Here is a 13359-nt window from a genome sequence, read left to right on the forward strand (position 1 = left end):
CACATTATGAGTCAGTATCAAACAGACGGCACAGATGTTCAATAAATTATTTAGATCTATATTGAATATTACTCTCTTAGTTATGGGTTAGGTAGGTTTTACCACTTTTTCCATTTGCAAGAAAATTTCCCTGAATGTAATGTATTAACTGTCCACAATAATTATTACAATGTCTAAGCAAAGTATTGTGGGAATAGGGAAATGGTGATTCCAACTCAAATGTGTTTATTTTGCTTTCATGTGATTTAGGAGAGGAGGTGGTGGACAAGAGCAGTTACTTTTTCTCTTTCCCGTCGGGTATACTGCCATAAATTCTTATATTCCTCATATTCCAGTCTCAAGGTCAATATTATGTTTTAATGTTTTTACATTTGTATCCCTTCACTCATAATCATACTTTTTTATGCCTACCAGTTGCTCAGATCTCTAAATCTCAATTTTCATGGTGTCATTCTACAATTTCCATTCAATGCCTGCAAGCTCTATTATCTAAGGAGGCCGAGGTGACCTGCATTCAGTCTAATTTGCTGCTGACATCTGCCTCACTATTTAAAAACAAATTCAGTTCTATTTAGTGAACCATAGCTATATTGTGAAAAGTCGTGCATTTAAAATCTGGAAAATACAGCTTAAAGCAAGTGGCAACAGGCACTTAAAAACAAAACCCTAGCACTTATTTCACAGTCCTTCAGTGACACACTGAAGGGAAATGCTTTGGGCTGCAGACGTTTAGAGGCAGCTTTGTGATTTATTCTGCCTAAGAAATTATAGTTATCGAAACAAATAAATCCTGCAGATGTCACTGTTTTGGGCTTCTATAATACAAAGCTCGAATTCGCTAGAGACAGAGGTTATCAAACTGTGGGCTTAAATATAATTCTCTAGCCTCTGTTTTCTCTCCTTATAGAGCTGGAGAAAGCCATAAAAATAAGGCAATGGGGTTTATAAGCTAATAAGAAGGCGCATGCCTGGAAAACACAACCAGAAAGGACTGCATTTGCAAAGGAAATGGGGTTTTCTATGTGGACTTTCTTAGGATGGTATCAGGGGCTGTGGGTATTGTGTCTCAATCTTCTGAAACAGAAAGCTTCAAAAGGGAAATTAATGTCTAATTTGTTACTGTTCTTTAGTATTTGCAAGTTCTAAAATTAGATTGCTGTATTTCTTTGTGAAAATTACATCCTCCCAAGAAGCCAGCACAAGAAGTAGAATAGGATGAACTTTCAGTCATATTATTTTAATACTATTTTAAATCTACATGAAGGTCATCTTCTATCTTTCAACACACATGATCAGTAACCACTGTTTTGTGTGTGCACAAGGACCATCTTTGTTACTGAAGAATTAACTATTCCCAATAAGAAAACTTTTCCAATAATCAAAGTTAACATCTTTCATTAAAACTGTTTTCCCAGGTTCTAATCTCAGCCCAGCACCTCTTTCCAGTTTATTCCATTAAATATCTTAATTCCACCTCTCTTTGAACTCCATCAAGACCACCAATCCATTACCATTTATGATTCTACCATATATTCAAACTTCATCACCCCTTGATGTCCTCCCTTCTGTCCTTATCCAGTTTAAACTACTGTCAACTATTAAAACCACTTCCAGGCATACCCCATCAATCCTGGACTCGCTCCCTCACTTTCTCATAGGCACTTGTCAATATCTTCCTAAAACAGGACTGGAAAATATATACATTCCTAAAGACTCTAAATAATAAAATAAAAAAAAAGAAGAAAATAGACCAGTGGTTGGCAAACTCATTACTCAACAGAGTCAAATATCAAAAGTACAAAGATTGAAATTTCTTTTGAGAGGCACATTTTTTAAACCTAAACTTCTTCTAACACCACTTCTTCAAAATAGACTCACCCAGGCCGTGGTATTTTGTGGAAGAACCACACTCAAGGGTCCAAAGAGCTTCATGTGGCTCGTGAGCCAAAGTTTGCCGACCACTGAGATAGATCAATACAAAAATGAGAATGTGTATACAAATGAAAGGAATAAGCTCTGGTCACTGTATAAGTAATGGCCAATTTTAGTACTTCCTCTAATCACCCTTTGAAAGATGTCAAGACCAAAGTTTTTGCAAGGAAGGTCCCCTGCTCTCAACACATCACTAAAAAGTGGGGAGCCAGCCTTTGAACCCAGGCAGTCGCTGTCTGTTCAGGAGAGGAATCTGAAAGTCAGGATGATGTGGACAGTGCACCAGGAAAGGGAAATGACCAGAATGCGCTCAGGTAGACTTAGAAAGCCTACGCTTTCTATATGGCCTATAGCCTGCAAAGTGCCTCTTGGAAATGTCTGCTGCTACAATGGCTTCAAAAGCAACGTGAAACTGGGATTTCATTTGTTTTCTAACTGTCTAGCACTTAAAATCAGAAACAGTTGGACTTTTTTGTGTGAAGACGGATAATAACCTCAGGCCAGAGCCTTTCTAGGAAAGTATAAAAAATTCACAGACCTGTCTTGATTGTGAATATAGTTGTGGAAATCCTACATATGACAGAAATATGAATTTAAGAGTCTATTCAGGACAGTGCTGCTATGTGCTCTACTGGAGTTGACTCGAAATAAAGATGGTGATAACACAGGGCGAAGCAAAAGTAGGTTTACAGTTGTGAATTTGCAAAACATATTATTCTTTTCTTCTTATTTATTAATTACTCATATTACTTTCCATATGAATAATTGTAAACCTTCTTTTGCCCCACCTTCTATTAACTGTCATTTATCAAATGTATGATATGAGCTGAGCTTTGTCCCTTTGATATTACATTTTTATTATAAACCCATGCGGTGAAATTGTTACCGGCTCTGTTTACAGAGGAGGAATCACTGAGGACTTGAACTCAGATCTGTCTGACCATGACTTGGGAGGAAATATGTTAAAATAGTTCATTCTATTTAATTGTTTTCGGGAAAAGAAGATGTAATTGGATGCTGATGGATACCAACTTTGAGTGAGTAAACGTATTTTAAGAATACTTAGTGCCCTGGCCATTGTGGCCCAGTCGGTTGGGTGTCATCCCTCGCACCGAAAAGTTGCTAGTTGATTCCAGGTCAGGACTTATGCCCAGGTTGCAGGTGCTAGTCCCCACAGGGAATGTGCAGGCAGCCAATCAATGTTTCATTCTCCTATCAATGTTTCTCTCTCTCTCTGCCTCTCCCTTTTCTTTTAAAAAGAAAATAACAGCTATTGGAAATAGAGCATGGTATACCCTTTAACAAATATAAAGTGAATGAACTAGCACCATGTTTATCAAAGTAGCAGTTCACAAATATGACAATAAGGAAAAATGGTGACTTGCCGAAGAATGGGGTATGGAATATATTTATGTAAATTTCAACATTACATAAAAACACCCCCTATAATTTTCTGAAATAAATATGAATCACAAATGTTTATTAAATACAAACATGCAAAGCATTTAATGTGATTCTAGAGACTGATATAATTGTAGAAAAAGCACTCATCTCATATTTTAATATATTTCATTTATTTATTTCATAAAGTGATTGGTAGGTTCACAGGGTGTTTGCAATTCTATTATTTAGATTGTTACCTATGTATCATATTTTAATATGACATAAAATAATAAAACAATAAATGCTAATTAAGTAACTTTTAGAATATGAAGAAATAAAGGGGATTTCATTGATATTTGCTTACAAAGGCAAAGTCATTGATGTGAATTTTCAGTGTGTTATGTTCTGTGACACAGAAATATTTGTGTGTGTGTGTGTGCATGTGTGTGTATGTGTGCCTGCATGTTCAAAATACTGGGCTTTTACGGTATATTTTGTAAACAGCATTTTTCACTTAATCTGCATCTTTTCAAGTCGGTAAACACAATTTTGGTTATCAGTTTTAACTATTGAAGAGTATTTAGTTTTTTAAATCAATGACAAGCCAATGGATGATTTAGCTCATTAATGTTCTACTCTATAGAAGGCACTACAACAATCATCCTTGTACATAATTGGTCTATTTTATCACTTTCACCCTTGGTGCTTGTTTGCTTATGACTTTGGTCATCTCTGTGACAAATGCCTATTTCAGAAGATACACATGGCAATCCTGAGAGGCAGGTGCTGCTGGATAAGAATGGCCATTCCTGTGTCAGTTTAGAGAAATCCCTGGGTTTCAGGTGTCTGGGATCATGCAGGTAGTTAATGGCACAGAAAAGTCAGCAGGCAGGTGTGGGCTTGAGGATGTCCCAGAAGCCTTGCCTACAGGAGAAAGTTCTCTAGTCATTTTACTTTGCTGGCACGTGAATATTTTTCTTTAATAATTTCTCACTGACATCACGTAGTTCTCTTTCCCCAACTTGTGGACACCACAGCACTGTCTCCTGCCGGGCAGTAACAGCTGTGAAGACGCACCCATATTCCACGTTCACTTCAGAGACAAGCCCAGGCTCCAGGTCCGTTCACTCCTCCCAGCTCCATTCACTTGAGCTCAGTTCATTCCTCTTGAAAACTTTTAGCTTTCATTTTAGCTTTCAGTGGCACCTCCTTTCTTTCTTGTAGGCTGAACTACGCATTTAAAGGTTACACTTTACCTAGTACTTATGAGAAGGCTAAAAGGCTAATTCCAATGTAACCCTGACATTTGAGGGGGCGGGGCTAGCAATCTGAATCTGTGTCAGTAACCTAATGTACATGCCTGATAGCCTATAATGAAGTCACTGCCTCTTTCTCCACAACTCCCAGAGGGGGTTATCAGTTCTGGTGCCAGGCTAGGCCCTTAGACATGGTCTCAAGGCCCCCATCCCAACCCATGGGGCTTTTTGCAAAGCCCAGGGAAGGTCCTCCGGAAGTCCCATCCATATTCGGGGGACAAAGAAACCAAAGGGGATAAAAGAAGAGCTTCCACCATATTGGTTTGCTCAGACTTTGGAAAGAACTCCTCTGAGACCACCAGCACAAGAAAGCTGTGTAACTCAATTTCTCTAAGCATCACTTGGGTTTCTTCAATCTTCTACAACCCTTATTTCTAAATACTTTCAGGACATAAAGTCAGTTTTATTATTAGAGTCGGAAAGAACATGAATTTGTAGTTTAAAAAGAAAGAACTTGAACTCGTCCCATATGTGTTCATTACAAAATCCAAACACCTGAACCCCTGTCTTAGCTATTTTCATTTTTCTGCCCCTGCTCCCCAACCTACTTTAAAAACACAAGGAATTTCATCATTTCTGATTTGCTTTTACACATGGAATTCCTTTTTCTTTTCACCTTTCTGTTGAAACTCATTCAAAGCCCTCCACAAATGATATATTTTAAATAAAAACTAATTTGGAAGAGCCTTGTGTTAGTAGGGGGGCTGCCATAGTAAATTATCACAAACTGGGTGGTTTAAAACAGCAGAAACAATTCTCTCACAGCTCTGTGGCAGGGAGATGGAAAGCAAGGTGCCAGCAGTCCCGGGGCCAGAACCACCCAGGCCTCTCCTGGCTTCTGAGGTCAGCAGTAATGGGATTCCATGATCATAGCTCCTCCATCTCTCCAATTTCTGCCTCTGTCTTCATAGAGCTTTCTTCTCTCTGTTTCCTTCATGTCTCTGTTCCAAATTTCGCTTTCCTTTCTCTTATAAAGATACTAGTCATTGGACGGATGTAGGGAGATGCTAATTAATCATGACTTTATCTTGACTTGATTGCATCTCTACATATCCTATTTCCAAATAAAGTAACAAAGGTTGGGAAGTAAATTCTTTTGGGGGGAGGGGCACAATTCAATCCAATACAAACTCTTTTTATTGTAAAACCCTGTTTTGTGCTACCACAGGACTTGTCACTATGACCTCTTCCTACTCTGTTTATAGTGAACCTTTTACAAATATATGGACATATAACGGACAAGTTGGCAAAAAAATAAATTCAGTCTGGAGGCCTATTGCACTATTGGATAGTAACTGTTTAAAATATTTTTAGAAAGTTTAAATTACAAACACTTTTATTTTTTAGTTTACTGAGATGAGTTGCCACTTAAGAAACACATTCAAATTATAAGTCTTCCTTCAACACTTCAAATAAAAGTTTTATTTCCCCATAAAAATATTCAAACTCTATTTCTGCATTAGGATTTCAAAAAGCCTGGCACCCAATTATACACGGTTTGATTTCTTACAACAGTTCTGTATAACAGAATAGCATATGGTATAATTTTAGTGACACATCAAAAGTAATTTCTTTATGGAAATTCAGAAAGTAAAGCAAAAAGTACATTTTCTTAATACACAGGAATCAGGAACGACAAGGACACCTCCCTATCAGACCATTTTCCAGGTGACATCTATGGATGTTAATTGTTCATAAAGCTTGGAAAGCACTTTGTAAATTCTTGCACATCTAGTAGTTTATTCTAAAAGTTACTTTCTGGAGATTGATTGGTTTAGAGGGTGGGAGGAGTCTACTTGGTTGGCTCAGAGGAAGGGCATGAGAGTTAGCCAATGCTTTATTGTATGACATGATGGGCAGAGAACACAGAGGCAGCCCAGCCAGAAGGGCAGCCTGCTGGAGGTGAGAATGGGTGATGGGAAGACAGAGTGCTGACATAGGACATAAACTAGACTTTATTCTCAAGCCATTAATTTCTAGAGTTTATCAGACTTTCGTGAGAGATCAAGCCAGGATACATGTCTCACTTAATTGTATATACTTAATTTAATGGTTAATCAGGTTATTTATTTCCCTTTAACAATGAAAATATATAACCTGATTGGAACCTTTGTTTCCAACATCCCAAATCAAAGAAGCTCTTTTAGGGATGATGCACAGTCACATTCAACCTAAGTGGAATCAACTCAACTCAGCCACGATTTGGGTGCTTGAGCAGGAACTGATTCTCCCAGACCAGTGGTTGGCAAACTCATTAGTCATCAGAGCCAAATATCAACAGTACAATGATTGAAATTTCTTTTGATCGCCAAATTTTAAAGACTTAAACTTCTTCTAATGCAACTTATTTAAAATAGATTTGCCCAGGCCATGGTATTTTGTGGAAGAGCCACACTCAAGGGGCCAAATGAGCCGCATGTGGCTTGTGAGCCACAGTTTGCCGACCACGGTCCCAGACCATCTCACTCACCTCCAACGTACTTTAGCGCTGAGATACCAAAAGGTAATCAGGTCTGATAAAATTCTGCTCCCCTCAATTCTGTCTCTGATTTGTTTCTCATGGCAACCTAACAATCGTGCCCAGATTTTGCCAAATTAATTTAATCTTTTCATGAAAGAGTGCATCTGAAGGTTTAGTATTTTTATTCAATGGTGTCTGTGAAGAGTATTAAAATCTTAAAGTCTCATTACACTGTCACTGCCATACAGTTTCACTTCCTCTGAAGAAATGACTTCAAAATCCCAACACATTTCAGATCATATAAGGCCACTAGATTTTTTTTTTTTTTTTTTTTTTTGTGTGTGTGTGTGTTTTTTTTTAATGATTTCTTCCAAATTTCTTAGCAGGATAGCTAAGAACCAGATGGTCATAAACCAGTAACTATTCCACAGTGACTGAGTCAGCTGGAAAGACAAGTTGTTCCAACTTAATTCGAGTTGTCTTTTGTACTAAACAATCAATAAACAGAAATGTCTCCCATTATCCCCAAAGCAAATTGACTGCTCACGAAAATGCTGGACTGACATCACTCGAAACTGGAGTATAATGTTTATCTACAGATCATGTGACTCTGAGCAGCAGCAGTGAATATTTTTCCTAATGTCACACCTTAAATTTAACTTATTAAAAACAGTACAGTGGATTTCCTTTTTTGTACTGGATGTAAACTAGCTGTTATTTGGGTTACATAAACTATTCTTTAACAATCTGAATTCAGATTATATTTGATTATATAAGTAATCATTCAAGTCTATCAGTTGTTTTATTGGCCCATTTCTATCAAATTAATTGTATTGCCACAAACAAAAAAGTTCTATAATCTGGGGTGAGTACCTAAAGTATAGGACCTTTAAATTAGGGACAATTTCTTCATTCTTAGGCATAAATTGAATCCTTTCAAAATTAAATAATCTACGTGGTTCATAGGATTTCCTAATTGGAGAATAGGGATTAAAAAATAAATAAATAAAAAGCACTTTGGGTCAAACAATACACACACACACACACACACACACACACACACACACACACACACATTATAATATTCATGGACAGCAATTGTACTTCATATCATATAAAAAATGGATTACTGTCTAGTGTCTAAATTTTTTAAAATATATTTTATTATTTTTTTATAGAGAGGAAGGGAAGGGATAGAGAATTAGAAACACTGATGAGAGAGAAACATCAATCAGCTGCCTCCTACACACCTCCTACTGGGAATGTGCTTGCAACCAAGGTACATGTCCTTGACTGGAAATGAACCTGGGACCTTTCAATCCGTAGGTTGACCTTCTATCCACTGAGCCAAACCAGTTAGGCTAGTGTCTAAATCTTTAACAAAGATGCATAGCAAGTTCATTTCTAATGGCTATAGGTACTATGTCACAGGTGGTAAGAAACACAAGTTTTGAAATTGCATATATAATAAAAATGCTAACCAAAATAAAGGCTTAAATTCATGCCTATTACCTTTCATTTTGAATCAAGATGGACTTTTGGCTAAATCCCTTTTGAATTTATTTGTAGTTGGAAAAATTATGTGAAGCCTGAGAGGCAGAAAACCTTAGAGGATCATCTGATGGGAAAATGCTTTCTGATAACAACTAATAGTAATATAAAATCGGAAATAACTTACTGATTAACACACAATTAATGGGGAAGTGAGATTATTTAGAAAATAATGTTCTCTTGGAAATGAAGTATAGAATTTATGAAATATAGTAACAATAAACTGAAATGTGATACACTTATACCCAGGTATTTCAGGTACAAAGCAATATTTATGCAAGTCTTTAAAAATAATCATGAATGTTTATGATATATTAGGAAATATTTTTCATTTTTAATGTGGAGAATTTATTAATTCTATAACTATGCCATTAAAGATTTTGAATGGAAGAAAGTATAATAATATCTTTATTACATTAGAGAATAAATTCAACGCTTCAAATAATTTTTTTAAGTTAACCATATTGCTCTGATTTCAAATAGTTTTTGCCCTCTTATTTGGAGATAAGTTTTTGGGTTTCATATAATGACAAAGACAGACACTTTTGAGCTCTTATTCCCTTTCCTTAATGAACAAAAGAAGTCTCTACTCCCCAAACTCTGAGTTTCCAACATCTAAGATATTGGCTCCTTCATTTACTAGACATTAATTTGAGATTGAACATACTCAAAAAATACAAAAAAACAAAAAAACAAAACAAAAAAAAAACAAAAAAAAAAAAATCCCCAACAATCAAAACAAAAGACCAGGGCTCTCTTTTGAAAGAATAGGTGAAAATGCAGAACTTCTCACTTGTATTTAACTATATTTTATTTTTTTAATTTTTAAAAAGCACTTTGGGTGAACCAACACACACACATGTTATATATTGATTTTTCAGAAGAGAGAGAGAGAAAGAGAGAGAGAGAGAGAGGGAGAGAGAGAGAGAGAGAGAGAGAGAGAGAGAGAGAGAGAGAGAGAGAGAGAGAAATTTGTTGCTCCACTTATGCATTCAGAGGTTTATTATTGCATATGTCCTGACCAGGGCATATATTATTGCATATACAACCTTGGTGTATCTGAACAATGCTCTAACCAAATGAGCTACCCTCCCAGGGCTTCAACTATGTAGTATTCATAGAATCATTGTAACAGCCTTGGTGGGCCATGGCAATTTATGTTTGCATGCACACTCACAAAATCACACACCTGCACATGCATACACACATGCACATGCAGCATTGGTCATTTGCTCTCACCACCCCCACCATCACAAACATAGAACAATCTATTGAAAATATTAAAAAAAATTTTCTCATGGTGCTATCCAATTAGTGTCTAAAATTTGTTTTGGAAAAACAACAACTATCTCTTTGTAAAAAGAGAATGATAAATATATAACTATAATAAAACTTAAATATAAATTTTACTAATTCATGAATTCATCAAGCCAAAAAGTTTTTATTAGCACTGTGGTGCTGGGAACTCCAGGGTCATGTCTTAATTGTGCTTAATATCTGACAGAATAGAGATATTTTGAACAGGGTACATGAAGTCCAAGTTCAGGGTGTAGTGGGAGCATAGAGCTGAAGTACTCAGATGAGGGGCAGGAAACATGATAAATCTCCGCTGAAAATGGGAGGAAAGGAGATAGTTGGATGAGTTCATGTGTGCTACATGGATCAATAGTTTGTTTCTTCTGATTGCTGAGGAGTCCTTCATGGTATAAGTGCACTCCAGTTAGTTGAAGAACATGAGGGCTCTTTCCAGTTTGGCACTATTATGAAAAAAACAACTGTGAACATTTTTGTACGATGTACAATAGATGTGTGTATGTGTGTGTGTGTGTGTGTACATAAGTGTTTTTTTTTTTGAGATAAATGTCCAAGAGTGCAATTGTTGGATTCTGTGATAATTATATGATTAATTTTATAAGGAGCTGCCAACCATTTTCCAGAATGGCTATAGCATTTTACATTCCCATGTACAATATATGAATGATACAGTTTCTCTAAAACCTCACAAGCATTTGGTGGTGTTACTATTTTTTTTTTAATTTTAGCCATTCTGATGGGTGCATACTAATATCTCATTGACATTTTAATTACCATTTTGCTGATGACTTAAATATTGGATATATTCATATGTACATTCATGTATGCACAGTCTCATGTAAATAGGATAGTTTATATACTGGGTATTTTCTTCTGTTCATTTTATTTTCTTACTTCTCTCATTTTGCTTGTCTTTTCCCCATATCTTCCTATTCTATCCACCTCATTATCATCTTCCCTTACCTGGTAATGACTGTTAAAACACTCACAGTCTCTCATTTATTTTACAAAATGTGATTATTCAGTATATATCGATACATCGCTGGTTGTTTTGTTTGAAGAACTCAACTTCATAGAAATGTCTTCATGTTAGTTGGTTTAATTAGAATTCTTTTTAGTGATTGCATATTATTTTAGCACTAGAGTCATGGTGCACAAAATCTGTCCATGGGGGGCAGAGGGTGTCCCTCAGCCCAGCCTTCACCCCTCCAATCCCTGTGAGGGACTGGGCCTAAACCGAAAGTCAGACATCCTCTCACAATCCAGGACTGCTGGCTCTCAACCACTCACCTGCCTGCCTGTCTGATTGCCCCTAAAGGCTTCTGCCTGCCAACCTGATCACCCCCTAACCACTCCCCTGCCAGCCTAAGTGACTCCTAACTGCTCCCCTGCTGGCCTGGTCACCCCCCATTGCCCTCCTCTTAGGTTGGATCACCCCTAACTGCCCTCCACTGCTGGCCTGATCGCACACAACTGTCCTCCCCTGCCAGCCACCTTCTGGTGGCCATCTTGTGACCACATGTGGGTGGCCATCTTGTACGTGGGTGTGATAGTCAATTTGCATATTATCTCTTTATTATATAGGATAATAATATATCATAGTCTGTTCAACTATTTCCTTGATAAACAAACACTGGTTTCAAATTTTGTTGTTACACATAATGTGCTTAAACCTACACCCTCATGTGTGGGTACAATTGTCCATATGGGATATGCTCCAAAGAGATTCACTGGGTCAAGGGCATGCATATTAATTTCATAACAGTTACCAGTTTTCTTGGCAAAAATAATTGAAACAACTCCCATTCCCACAAGCCATTAGGAGACTACACTTTTACCTGTGTTTGCATTAAAAATAAATGCCAGAACTCTTTCTAATCTGGGCTTGAACCTTCTTGCTATTTTTGACATCCCTGACTGCTTTATAGTCTGAGTTTTATAATTTGCAAGAAAAATATATTCAAATTCCTCGTTGCATTCCAAGTCCTTTCTTTTATTTCATTGGCATGTGCTATGAAGACGTTTTTTAAAAATCATGCCATTGTTTCTTAAACATGATTTGTCTCTAGCTTTAAGCACACTGCTATCGCTGCACATAAAGTATGGTTTTAACCAAAGAAATAATACTTTCACATAAATCATAATTTAAACAATCATTCTTCTGTCTTTATATTCAGACCTAGCTTTAGTCTCACTCTTCAGAAAGTCTTATCTTGGAAATTAAGGCCATTCTCTTTGAACAAAGAGCCCTTCATTTCTCAAAAAAATCTTACATGAGCCACAAAACTACCACTGCTGCCAAAAAATAAAATAAATACATTTTTAAAAGGTTTCAACTTCAGACTTGAGGGTTTCAACTCAGCCTGTATTTCTGAATTATGTCAGACCATAATTCAATATCATTCTTATCTGAAATAATCTACTCCAGTGTTGCCTATGTCTCCACAACAGGGCTCAGTGCAATTTCAAAATGGAAAATAGTACTGAAAATTGAAGCTTGAGACATATCATCAGTGGTGAAAATTATTCTATATCTTTTTTTGAAAACCAGTTTTCTGATTGTCATTGGTTTTAATATGAGACATTACTTCAGATCTCAGAAAAAGTATGTGGTTATAGACAGTTTGAAGATAGTTTTAAGGAGGCACAAATACATGTGGATATTAAGATATGATCTTCGCAAGGTTGGGACAAGTTCTAGTACAGAATGGGGATTTCTATGGCCAGTTATGTCATATGTGCAACACCAAAAAGTCCATTGTAAATTATGAAATGAAGTCAGATGACAAGTGAAGAAAAGTATAGTGAAAGGAATAAGGCATTCAAGGAAAGAGGAACACTTTGATAAATGCTAATTGTTTAGTAAAATTGAAATACATGTAGGTGAGGAAGTGTGAGCAATTTGATTTAGGCAAAGTGACATTATTGCTTTTAGAATAATATAACCTGGTATTATTTATTCCTATAAACTTTAACTATACATAAAAAGTTTGTTTTACATTTTTAAATATATATTTATTGATTTCAGAGAGGAAGAGAGAGATAGAAACAGCAATGATGAGAATCAGTGCTCGGCTGCCTCCTGCATTCCCCCTACTGGGGATTGAGCCCACAGCCGGGCACGTGCCCTTGACAGGAATCAAACCTGGGACCTTTCAGTCCACAGGCTGATGCTCTATCCACTGAACCAAACTGACTAGAGCAGGGTTTATTTTTTTGAAGTACTCAATCAAGTTTCTCCTAAACACTTAGCTATTATTTTAAATTTACATTTTTCAAATTCTGACTGCTTTTTACTCCTATCCATTATAAAATATAAATTTCATTACGCAAAATATTCAAAAAAAAATGACACGACAACTAATATATTAGATAGCACAAGAGTTGCAAAAGTGAAAAATA

The 13359-nt window shown here is 36.4% G+C and overlaps 1 protein-coding gene across 1 annotated transcript in view; it reads right to left on the reverse strand.

The window, feature by feature from the left end:
- DOK6 (docking protein 6) overlaps positions 1-13359 on the reverse strand; it is a 234342-nt gene that overhangs the window by 131748 nt on the left and 89235 nt on the right. The window lies entirely within an intron of this gene.

The sequence above is a fragment of the Pipistrellus kuhlii genome, unplaced genomic scaffold (genome assembly GCF_014108245.1).
Source record: "Pipistrellus kuhlii isolate mPipKuh1 unplaced genomic scaffold, mPipKuh1.p scaffold_m20_p_6, whole genome shotgun sequence".
Taxonomy (NCBI): Eukaryota; Metazoa; Chordata; class Mammalia; order Chiroptera; family Vespertilionidae; genus Pipistrellus; species Pipistrellus kuhlii.